Source organism: Podarcis pityusensis (genome assembly GCF_964106645.2).
Source record: "Podarcis pityusensis genome assembly, chromosome: 2".
NCBI lineage: Eukaryota > Metazoa > Chordata > Lepidosauria > Squamata > Lacertidae > Podarcis > Podarcis pityusensis.
In genome coordinates, this window is record NC_138029.1 from 43,758,919 (window position 1) to 43,769,793 (window position 10,875).

Here is a 10,875-nt window from a genome sequence, read left to right on the forward strand (position 1 = left end):
GATGTGGGTGAGATTGTGACTGACACTTATGTTCTCTGTCAACTTATGGGGAAATGCTGAAGGAACATTTTTCAAAAATTTCACAGGCTCAGTGTTGTTCCCTTCCTACTGAGAAGCGAGAGGCATCAGTTCCATCTAGGCCTATGTGGGAGAGGGAGATCGTACTAGTGGAATTGTCTTACATAACCATATGCTGTATTTTAGAAAAACAAAACAACCCACCCCAAAGTGCACAAAAGCAAACAGCCAGGCAATTGTAAATTCTCAGCACACAATTGTAATGTGTTTTGCTTCTGGGAAAACACATTAAAAATCTGGGATTATGCAAATCTGACTGATCATAAGAAAAACAACAACAACATACACACATTCTTAGGAAACTTTTCAGATTGATGTTGCTGCTCATTATCTGGTGAAGACATTTTATGTGTTCTGCTTGTGCAGTTTTCTGTTTACACCAGAAACTGTTATGAGCATGGCTGGAAAAGAAATAAAAGCACTGAGGAAGGGGAGGGCATGGGAGGGAGCATAGCTGTCCATGATGAATGACCAACCCACCCCAAAACACTAAAACAAATGCTCTGTGTTGACATTACTGAGGTAAAGGAGCCAATGATCTGACTCAAGGCTGTGTACAGTACACCACACACACCTTTACCTTTAAAGCACATCTGAAGCACATTATTTCCCTCACAGAATTCTGGGCACTGTGGTTTACCCCCACAGAGTTACAATTCCCAAGACCACTTAAGGAATGACAGCGCCCAGAATTCCTACGTTCTGTTTCATAGATGCTTCACTGACTGGCTGACAGGCATATCCCTGTCTAATTGCTTTCATTTATTGCTGCTTCCTCAGAGTCTCCAATCTGGCCATAACCCTCCCCTGAGACTCAGCAAGCAGAAAAAATAGGGTAAGCTGAAAACTCCCACTCTGGTGACAGGAAACCATCACTTAAGCTTGGGAAAAAGGGAGAGAAAGGAAACACCAAGTTCTGCTGGGATGGAACAGTATTCCCATGTTCTCTTTCCAGTTTTGAGCCTAGCAGGGTTAGAAAAGAGTGGGATGGCACTCCTACATGCTGACCCTATTTGTAAGTCTCACATCTGGAATACTTAATACCAAGCTAAGCAGCAAGTGATTTTTCCAGCTACCACCTTCTCTTCCCGAATAACCTTTCTGACACTGATAATAGTTATATCCTGCTCCTTTCTACAACCCCTTCAGGGTCCGGGATGGGCAGGCTGTTCTGACAGTGTTGGTGGCAGAAAGGATTTTATATGGTGTTATAGGGGTGTTTTCTGGGGGGAGGGGGAAGGCCTGGATGATACCTGTGGATCCCTTCCAAATCTGTGATCCTGTGACTCTGAGGTAACTTGTGTGGTTCCTTTGGTTAAGGCAATGACCCTAGCTGGCCAGTTAAGTACATCTCAAAGTGTCAGCATCAAAAAGAGTGAGCTATGCTTCCATGGAGAAAAACCGGAAAGCCGTTTCCCAGCTCGCCTGTCTGGATCCCAAGTCATCCCAGGAGGAGGACCAACAATAGGCCAGGGGGGTGGTGGCCTGAGTGATGGAGGGAGAGTTTGGCTGAAGCTCTAGCAGCTGAGGAGGCAGAGGCACGTTTTGCTCTGTGCTGGGTCCAAAGCCGAGACTGGGGCTTCCCTGGAAACCTGATGGGGAAGCAACAACTGTTGGGGTGTTAATGTGGTGAGCCCTTCCATTCTATGGTATATATCAGGCACGTCCAACTCCCAAGAGACTGTGATCTACTCCCAGTATAAAAAATCTGGCAGTGATCTACCCATTGCCATTGGAGGGAGGAGGAGCGTGCATGGAACGGGAGGATTCCACAGAGTTTTTGAGCTTTTTATTTAATTAACTTTTTGTACACTTTGTTTAAGCCCGTGATAGATAAGGATCCAGCGATCTACCAGGATCAGCCGGGGATCTACCAGTAGATCACAATCTACTGGTTGGACATGCCTGCTATATACGTATAAATAAAACGATATATCCTAAGGAAACCACAGTCTCCATTAGCCTTCCTTCCAAGGAACCCTGGATAAGCATGGGCACCCCTGGAGTCTCTTGTTGCTCGGAGATTGGGGTGGACACAACAATACCCAAAGACACTGCTTTTTTCCTAGAAAAGTAGGTGCCGGTGCTAACCATGAAGTTGTTACAGTAAGTGTCACACTTTTTAACACCAAAGAAGAGGTGCCGGTACTGTGTGCCCCCTTAAAAAAGCACTGCTTATAGGTCTGCAGATGACCTCCGTGTCCTTCCAAGGCTGCATCAGAACTAATTCAGCTCTCCAAAGCAGCAGCGCACTGAATGCGCACTGGTGCACAGTTCTCCACAGACAGGTGTGGCTGCAATAAGTGACTCGGGAGCCCTGCTGTGACCAGGCCGTCCTGCTCGTGCCACACTTGATTGCTGCAGCAATCTGTGCCACAACCTTTCCCCTCTGGCTTCCTCTTTCATCAGACTTACGGGAGCCAAGAGTACACACAAATGGGCCTTGACAGTTGGGGATTTGTGGGTGATCTCAGCTGGTTTTAACGACAGAAAGGCTTAAAATATATATTAAAAAAACAAACAAATCTATTTATAGTTCACTCCCCTTATGAAGAGGATCCCTGGCCTCTTGCCTCACATTGGAAGGCTCCAGAGAAAGTACAACGGGGGCTTTGACAGGATGGGTTATGTCATAACTGTGTCTTTGCTTTTAACAAAGCAACGGCTGAGGCTGGAACTCACTGAAAGAGTGAAAGTATCATGGGGTGGGAAGATCAGCCAACTCAGTTGCATGCTGCTTTTATTGTCAATAAGACCTTTGGGCAGAAGTCCCTACAGACTGAAGAAAGTCAGGCTACTTAGGACTCTGTTGGGACAGGGCATCTGTTGACCAACCCAGGAACAGAGTGGGCAGGGGTGAGTGACACTTTTCAAGCCTGCACCATGATCTCCTGGGAACCTCTCCTTTTTTTAGTCCATTCACAATGTTTGGTGCTCAGTGAAATTGCTCCCTAGACCAGGGACTTCTGATCTGTTTTCACACATTTTTCCTGCCTGTTTTCTATGTGCTGCTTGCAGTACAGTGTGTCTTTCCAAGTGGTGTTTTCTCTTGCAAGTTTCTGTACCAGCCCAAGAGCTTCTGCTTGCATTGTTTATAGCCTATTTGTGATGGAATCGGTTGGGATATAACTGATGCTTTGGAACCAGCTCTGGAATCTGGTTTTTATATCAGGAATGAGTCCTGAAATATATTAATGAGGAAGGAGTGCCTCTGAGCATGTGCTGAGTGTCTCTTCCCAGCGGGTAACCTCTCTCCCACATGCTTAGAACTACTCCAATTTTTGTATTTGGCTACGATACCCACATTCAAAACAGATGCACACCGCATCAGATGCAATGTGCCCATGTATGTATTTCTTTTTGGGAGGGTGTTCTTTAATGCAAACACAACTGAGGTATGTGATCATTTTCTGGCTGCCCCTTGCCTGCATTTATATGGGTCTCAAGCCTCCCACAGCCAAAAAACATACATATATGTGTGTGTGTTCCACACCATGTGGATTTTGTGCTTAGATATTATTCATAAATCTTTCTCAAGCATGGACACTGTGTACTTCTCCTTTTGCATGGCGCCAGCTTGCTCCCAGCTGGGGGTGCCCCCCAGCTAGAAAGGAGGAAGGTAGAAAATAGAAGTGTTTATAAAGCCAGAGGAAGACGCAGAAAGTCACAAATTGCAGCCGGTGCCACAAACATGTAGGCATCAGGTGGCAGCAGCTCTGATAGTTATGACGCACACATGATGATGATGATGATGATGATGATTTTTTTGGGTGGGGCAAACAGCTTTTGTGTGTCAGCCCAAGTAACATATAGGTTTTAAGAGGAGATTAGTTTTGGTTGTCTACTTAATGGCCCAGATTTACATGTTCATAAATGGATATGTTGAAGCTGGAGGGCATCAGGGTTCGTGTGGTTTAAGCTGGGCCTCACTATAATTAAAAGCAGAACCCTATGCCATTAATAGCTGTTAGTAGTCAGAACTAAATCCAAACTATTTCCTGTTTAATAACACCAGGCTTGTTTCCATCCCAAAGGCATGAAGTACAGAAGAAAGGCAGGAAAGGCAACAATGAGGCCCATTTTGCAACAGGCCTCCTATTCTTTCCAGTCCCTCACTCTTACTTTAGACTCCGGGTAGCGCCTAGAAGGGCTCCCTTCGTGCTCAGGCCTGAAACCTGAAAGGAATAATACTGCTTTCGAATAAGTTAAATGGGTCAGGTCAATACAGTTTTGCTTAAAGCGACGCCTGACTGGAATCCAGGATTCAACGAAAAAATCACACTGCTCCTTTAAACATGAACCATCTCTTCTCCCTCACAAAGTGTGATCCCAATGACAACTTTCCCTCAGACATGATGAGTGGGGCTGTGAAGTGGGGCAGGACTGAGGAGCCCAAGGAGGAGAGGCCAGCTGGAAAAGCTTCAGCCTGTACGTGTGGCGTCTAAGGGGATCTCGAATTCACCTTTCACTGGAGGGATAGAGAAGAGAATATATAACTGAACTGTAGCTTAGTGGTAGAGAATCGGCCTTGCATGCCAAAGGCACCTGGTTCAATCCCCTGTATCTCCAGGTAGGGTTCCCTGCTTGAAACCCTGGAGAGCTGCTGCCAGTCAGTGCAGGCATTACTCAGTTAGATGGAGCAATGGTCTGATTCAGTATAAGGTAGCTCCCTGTGTGCCTGTCTATCCATCTGTCTATCATACACATTGTACTTTTAGAGCATTGAGGCAGCCATTCTTATGCTCACATCCCCACTAGTGGCATATAAAGAGGACTGATCAATCACCCAGGCAGCACCAATAGGTTTTGCCCATTTTGAAGCGATTGCACAGCCACCCAAGGGCAGGAACTGCTACCAAATAATCCAGCAGAGCCTGAGTGAAACTGATTTTAGTGAGCAGAGGGCCTCCTTGGGGCCTGAAGGGGAACCTGCCACTCTTAACACCACAAATCCTTTCTACAGCTACAGCACTCTGGCCTGGAGCTGCATTGTCCTCTGCTGCCCTCATATGGGATGCTACTGTACTCGCCCACTATAAAAATCTGCCTTGCAGCAAAGTCAGCAATGCAGCCCCACTCCTGGGAGGAACTACCTTTCTGCAGAGCTGCAATTGCGGCTCAGATTGTTGGATCAAAATTCCCCCAAACAAGCAAAATACCAAAAGAGCAGGAGCTTCTGTGGAATTCCTACAAGCTCTCTGAAATGTCTCTAATAATCTATATAAGGCAGTAGTGTAAGCAGAAGGGGGAAAATTCTGCTGGCACAGTCTGTGTTGTATTGCTCTCTTTCCTTTCTTTAGCACTGCCCATTTATCACTATAAATTAACCTGTAAATTCTATTTTTACAAATATAAAAAAGATCTGGGTGATTAGGGATACCAAGCATATACAAAAGTACCTTTCCTGCCCCCACCCACTTCGAATCAAGGTATGGGCCTTACCCCCAGGGAAAATGGTTGCCCTCCTATGCAACACCCCCAATTAAGCATTGCCTTTACCTTCAGTGACAGCATTCTGAGTGCACAATGTACTTCCAGACAATTTTTTAAAGAGGTGGGAATATTTGGCTGTGACTCACTGATAGAGCACATGCTTTGCAATAAAAATATGACCCCATGGTCCCTTCCAACTCTACAGTTCTAGGAATCTATTATTCTATGGCCCCTGTACAAGCTGTTGATCAGACAGGTTAGGCAGCTTGCTTCCAAAAATTGTCCTTGTATCCATTTATGCCAGTTGTGGCACAGGGCCTCTTGATGGTTGTGTTCTGCCTGCCAATATAGAAGGGCTTGATTATATAGTGGGAATTTAACTAGGTGGCATTTAGATTTCCCAGGATGAGCTGTGATGTGTGCCTTGTTTACTTCAAACTTTCCTAACACTGTGGACCTTCACAGTGGCTTTGCCACAAAGTGACCTAGCTATTTATAGTGCAATTTCTGACAGTTGTAGAAGAAAAAACACATTGAGAAGAACAACAGTTTGTATACAGATCTGTGCAGTTTCAAAATCTGCGGTGTTGAGGCAGCTCTTTAGTAAGAGATTTTTCAAATGGCAGTGATGGCATGGTGCAGAGCCTGAAACTGACCTTGCAGGTTCCTGCCTCTTGTGCTTTTGGCTACAAAGCTGTCACAATGGGAGTGAAGTTGCCTAAACTCCTTTTGAAGCCAACGATATTATTGGACTCCCAACCCCTAGCAGCCCTAGTGGATAGCTCAGTAGGTAGAGCATGAGGTTCTTAATCTCAGGGTTGTGGGTTCGAGCCCCATGTTGGACAAAATATTCCTGCACTACAGGAATATTGGACTAGGTGAGCCTTGTGGTCCCTTCCAGCTCTCCAATTCTGTGATTCTAAGTCAACATGGCCAATGGTCAGGGATGATGGGAGCTGTAGTTGAGCAACACTGCATCTGTTTCGGATCCCTGCTCCTTTATAAAGCTTGAGCCAGTCATTATCTGTCTGCTTAAGCTATTTCACAGTTTGCTGTATGAAAATGGGATAAACCTCCCATGTATCTCATCCTGATTTACTGAATGCAAATGTAATGCAGAAATAAAAACCACAAGACTCTAGAGCACCTTTGTCATGATAGTGTAGAGTAGGGGTGGAATGAAATGTGACACAGGAGGGCTGGTCAGTAGATATTGGAACCTCACCCCTCTCTTTAGAAACCCACTTTAACTAGATCCTAACATGCCTAGTCGGGGACGCAGGTGGCGCTGTGGGTTAAACCACTGAGCCTAGGACTTGCCAATCAGAAGGTCGGCGGTTTGAATCCCTGCGATGGGGTGAGCTCCTGTTGCTCGGTCCCAGCTCCTACCCACCTAGCAGTTCGAAAGCACATCAAAGTGCAAGTAGATAAATAGGTACCGCTCCGGCGGGAAGGTAAACGGCGTTTCCATGCACTGCTCTGGTTCGCCAGAAGAGGCTTAGTCATGCTGGCCACATGACCCGGAAGCTGTACGCCGGCTCCCTCGGCCAATAAAGTGAGATGAGCGCCGCAACCCCAGAGTCGGCCACAACTGGACCTAATGGTCAGGGTCCCTTTACCTTTAATATGCCTAGTCAAAGGTTAGAGATGGCATTTCCCCCCATTTTTCTTCCTTATCCTCAGCACAAACCAGATTCATGTAACATCATAGAGCAAGACTGGAGGCGCAAGTCCTAAGATCTCTGAATTCTTGTGACATTTGTAGGGTGTCATGCTGAGCCGAAAGCTTAGGATGGGGAGATTGGAAGGAATGATCTGAGTCTTCCAACCTTGAATGCAGAGTTGGACTGGATGACCTTTAGGTTAATTCTAGCCCCAGAAATAATTGTTTGATACAGATTTGGCAAGGATCTGAGGCATAACCCATATGTGATGCCCAAGTCTCATTATCAGATCTACTAATACCTTTTTAAAAAAACAAAACTTTAAAATATCCGTGAGTGCTCCAGTGTGCACTATTTTCTAGACCTAATTCCGCCCCCCCCCAGCTCAATTGGCCCCACAGTGGAGAAGACACTGGTACATGTAGAATGCCTGCATCCCCCCCCCCCCCACTGCAGGGCTTGGGGGAGTTTCAGTGCATGTGCCTTCTAGATTTGGAAAGCAGAATGCACATACAGTGATGGGAGATGCAGGCCGGTTAAAAATCCCTTTCTCTGCTTCAGCTTCAGTTGAAATACAACTGAAGTACCACTGCTTCTCTCAAAATTGGAGCATCTTACAGCACTTGAATTTTTTTTTTAAACAAGAAAATTGACTAAGAAAATCCAAGGCTTGATGAAGGTTGAGAAAAGCATCTGTTGAGAGACAGCCGAGTAGCACCTGTAGGTAATTTGTATCTGGAAGAAAGCTTAATTAAAGCCATCACTTGACTCTCAAGGCTCCAGACTCCCCCAAAGCCTTACAAGTTTTCCCAGTTGTTCAATGGCTCAGCCTCTTTGCGGAACTGAGATCCCACATGCTCAGCCAAACAAAGAGCCAAATTTCACTAATTAAAAATAACTTCAAGCCCATCTCCTGCTTCCAAAGACCATCTGTCATGATGTTTGAATGCGTGCGGCCAGCAACGCAGCACATGCCACCTGCTTATTTTTAAACCCCATGAAAAATGATGGCGCTAATTTAAGAAAGGAGTTCAGCGTTCCAATGCAGAAGTCGCAGAGAAAATGTGCTCAGTGGACTGTGTGCTTCCCCCCATGGCTCCGCATTGTTTTTGCATTCTGGAGAGGGTAACTGATGTTTATCATAGAATCCAAAGGCCGAGAGGAATTCAGCATGTTTGTGCATAATAACGAACAAGAAAGACTCTCTTGGTTTTCTAGAGGGAAACAATTTCAGCTGTTCAATCCTGGTCACTTCCGTAACTTGGTATTTTCCTCACAAGGAGCCACGAAAGGGGGAAGTGGAGATCAGGAGCATCACTAAGGCTTGGTTCAATGCACAGTTACCTGGGACTCTGCGGCAAGAGCCACTGAGCTGAATGCAACTGAATACTTCTAAGCAGACATGCACAGAACTCCACTGTAAACCTTATTCCTTTCCCTCCAACTCCAGCCTCTGGAGATGCCCTTGTAACCAGATTCCCTAGGATGACTACACATCACCATTTACCCTGACTCCAATGTGCTCCCACCACTGGTGACTGAAGCCAAGCACACATACATTAGCCACAATTCATATGTATCTAATAGGTTGTGCGTGGTTTTTTAAAGAAATCACTGTTTGATGCACTTTCCCCTCAAATGAGCTTCCATCTGAGTTGAAAGTGTGATTAAACGGAGATGTGTACATGTCAGACACCCATTGCACATGTGCTGTTTAATGGAAGAGGAGTTTGGAGCATGACTAAGCCACTTCTGGCGAACCAGAGCAGCACACGGAAACTCCATTTACCTTCCCGCTGGAGCGGTACCTATTTAGCTACTTGCACTTTGACGTGCTTTCGAACTGCTAGGTTGGCAGGAGCTGGGACTGAGCAACAGGAGCTCACCCCATCGCGGGGATTCGAACCACCAAACTTATGATCGGCAAGTCCTAGGCCCTGTGGTTTAACCCACAGCACCACCTGCGTCCCTGCATACAGTATTACAGCAATGTAAAACGCAGTGGGAGGGGATGACCTGGCTGTGTTTCAAGCCACTCATGTGCAGCCTTAGTTTTGTATGCTGTTGTTTTGATTCGCTATGCCTAAAACTGCTCTACTGGGAGTAGAAAGGCAGAGAATGAGATGACAAGGCACACTGTTCAATCAGATGTGCCTCCAAAACTATATTCTACCAAAACTGAGAGCAGAACTCAGAGATTCAGGATCTAAGAATCCTTTGACCCGTGCTCTCTTGTTTCGTTCCAGAATTCTCTAAGTTCCCCCCTCCAGCTTTAAGATAAAACCATCTCTAATCCTCCTTTGCTCTAAATCTCTCCTCCACCTCCCTGCAAGTGTGTCATTTTCTATCTGTCCTCCTAGCAAAATATAATCTCCCTCTTGGTTTTTGAGACTTTCATTCTGTCAGAGCTCATTGAATTATGATGACGCCAAATTATTACGGGCCAAAGTAGGTCTACAAACAGTAGCTATGGTGCTGTGGTAAAGCAGCAGTACTCACCTGGCCACCAGTCGGTTGCTGCTGCTTACTCACAGGTAGAAGGGGAGGGGCAAGGTGGTGGTGTGGTTGGTGTGGTGCAAACATGCCAGCAGGAGCAGCAGATTGTCTCCACTGGGGGGTTCACACTCCTCTACATGACTGACTGCAGGTCATGTGAGCCTTGCCACCGCACCCCACTGCCTACAACCAAATTGGGAGAAGGGGGCGTATGGATTTGATTCAACTGCTTTGGATTTTGCCAGGTGATGAACATGCTCATTTCCCCTCCTGAATTGAGCTTCCTTGACATTCTTCAATATAGAAAAAGAGTAGTTGGTTTCCTTATCCAAAGCCAGGGTGGGGGGAAGCAGCATAATGACCAGATCTCCAACTGCATAAAGATTTAGACTAAACAGCAGCTTAGGCAGCCTGAATGCTCTCTGTGCCACAAAGGAAGTTAGTGGGAAGCTAGTGTGGTGTAGTGGTCAGAGTGTTGGGCTAGGGAGATCTTGGTTCAAATCCCTTTCAGACATGATGCTTACTGGGTGACCTTGGGCCAGTTGCCATCTCTGTCTAACCTAATTCTCAGGATTGTTGCGAGGATAAAAGGTGCTGTTTGGGGAGAGGTATGCATGCCATCTTGAGTTCACTGGAAGATTTATTATGTTTCTCTCCCAGCCTTTCTTCCAGTAAACCCAAGGCGGGATATAAATGTAATAAATATATGTTTTTACACTCTCCCTTCCTGCAATATTTCCCAGCTCCCACCCACGACTGCTATTTACATTTTGCACACAGGTCTAGGGCACAATTATATGTTTCAGCTTCAATACCAGATACACCCAAATAGGACCCTCTAATTAATGCAAATGGAGGCACTCTGACATGTTTCTCCTGCTTAAGGAAAGCACTCCTAGTCACTTACTGTTGCTGAGGAAACTGCAGCCTACACATCCAGCTGCAGTCCTAGGCATACTTACAGGGCCGCAAGGTCCAAATAATATACTGAGACTTATTTCTGAGAATTGCAAGGCAGGTGACAAGCGTCTCACGCAGGCCTGAGTTATTCTGGTACCTCTCTGGATATTAGATACTGCTCTTCTTCCCTTCATAGCATGCTTGGGCCTGTTTAATAACATAGAAAGAGTCCTGCTGGACAAAAGTGCCAACTCTATAGAGCTGAGGTGTTTTCAGCCCCCCCCCCCCCCAAATCTTGAGGTGC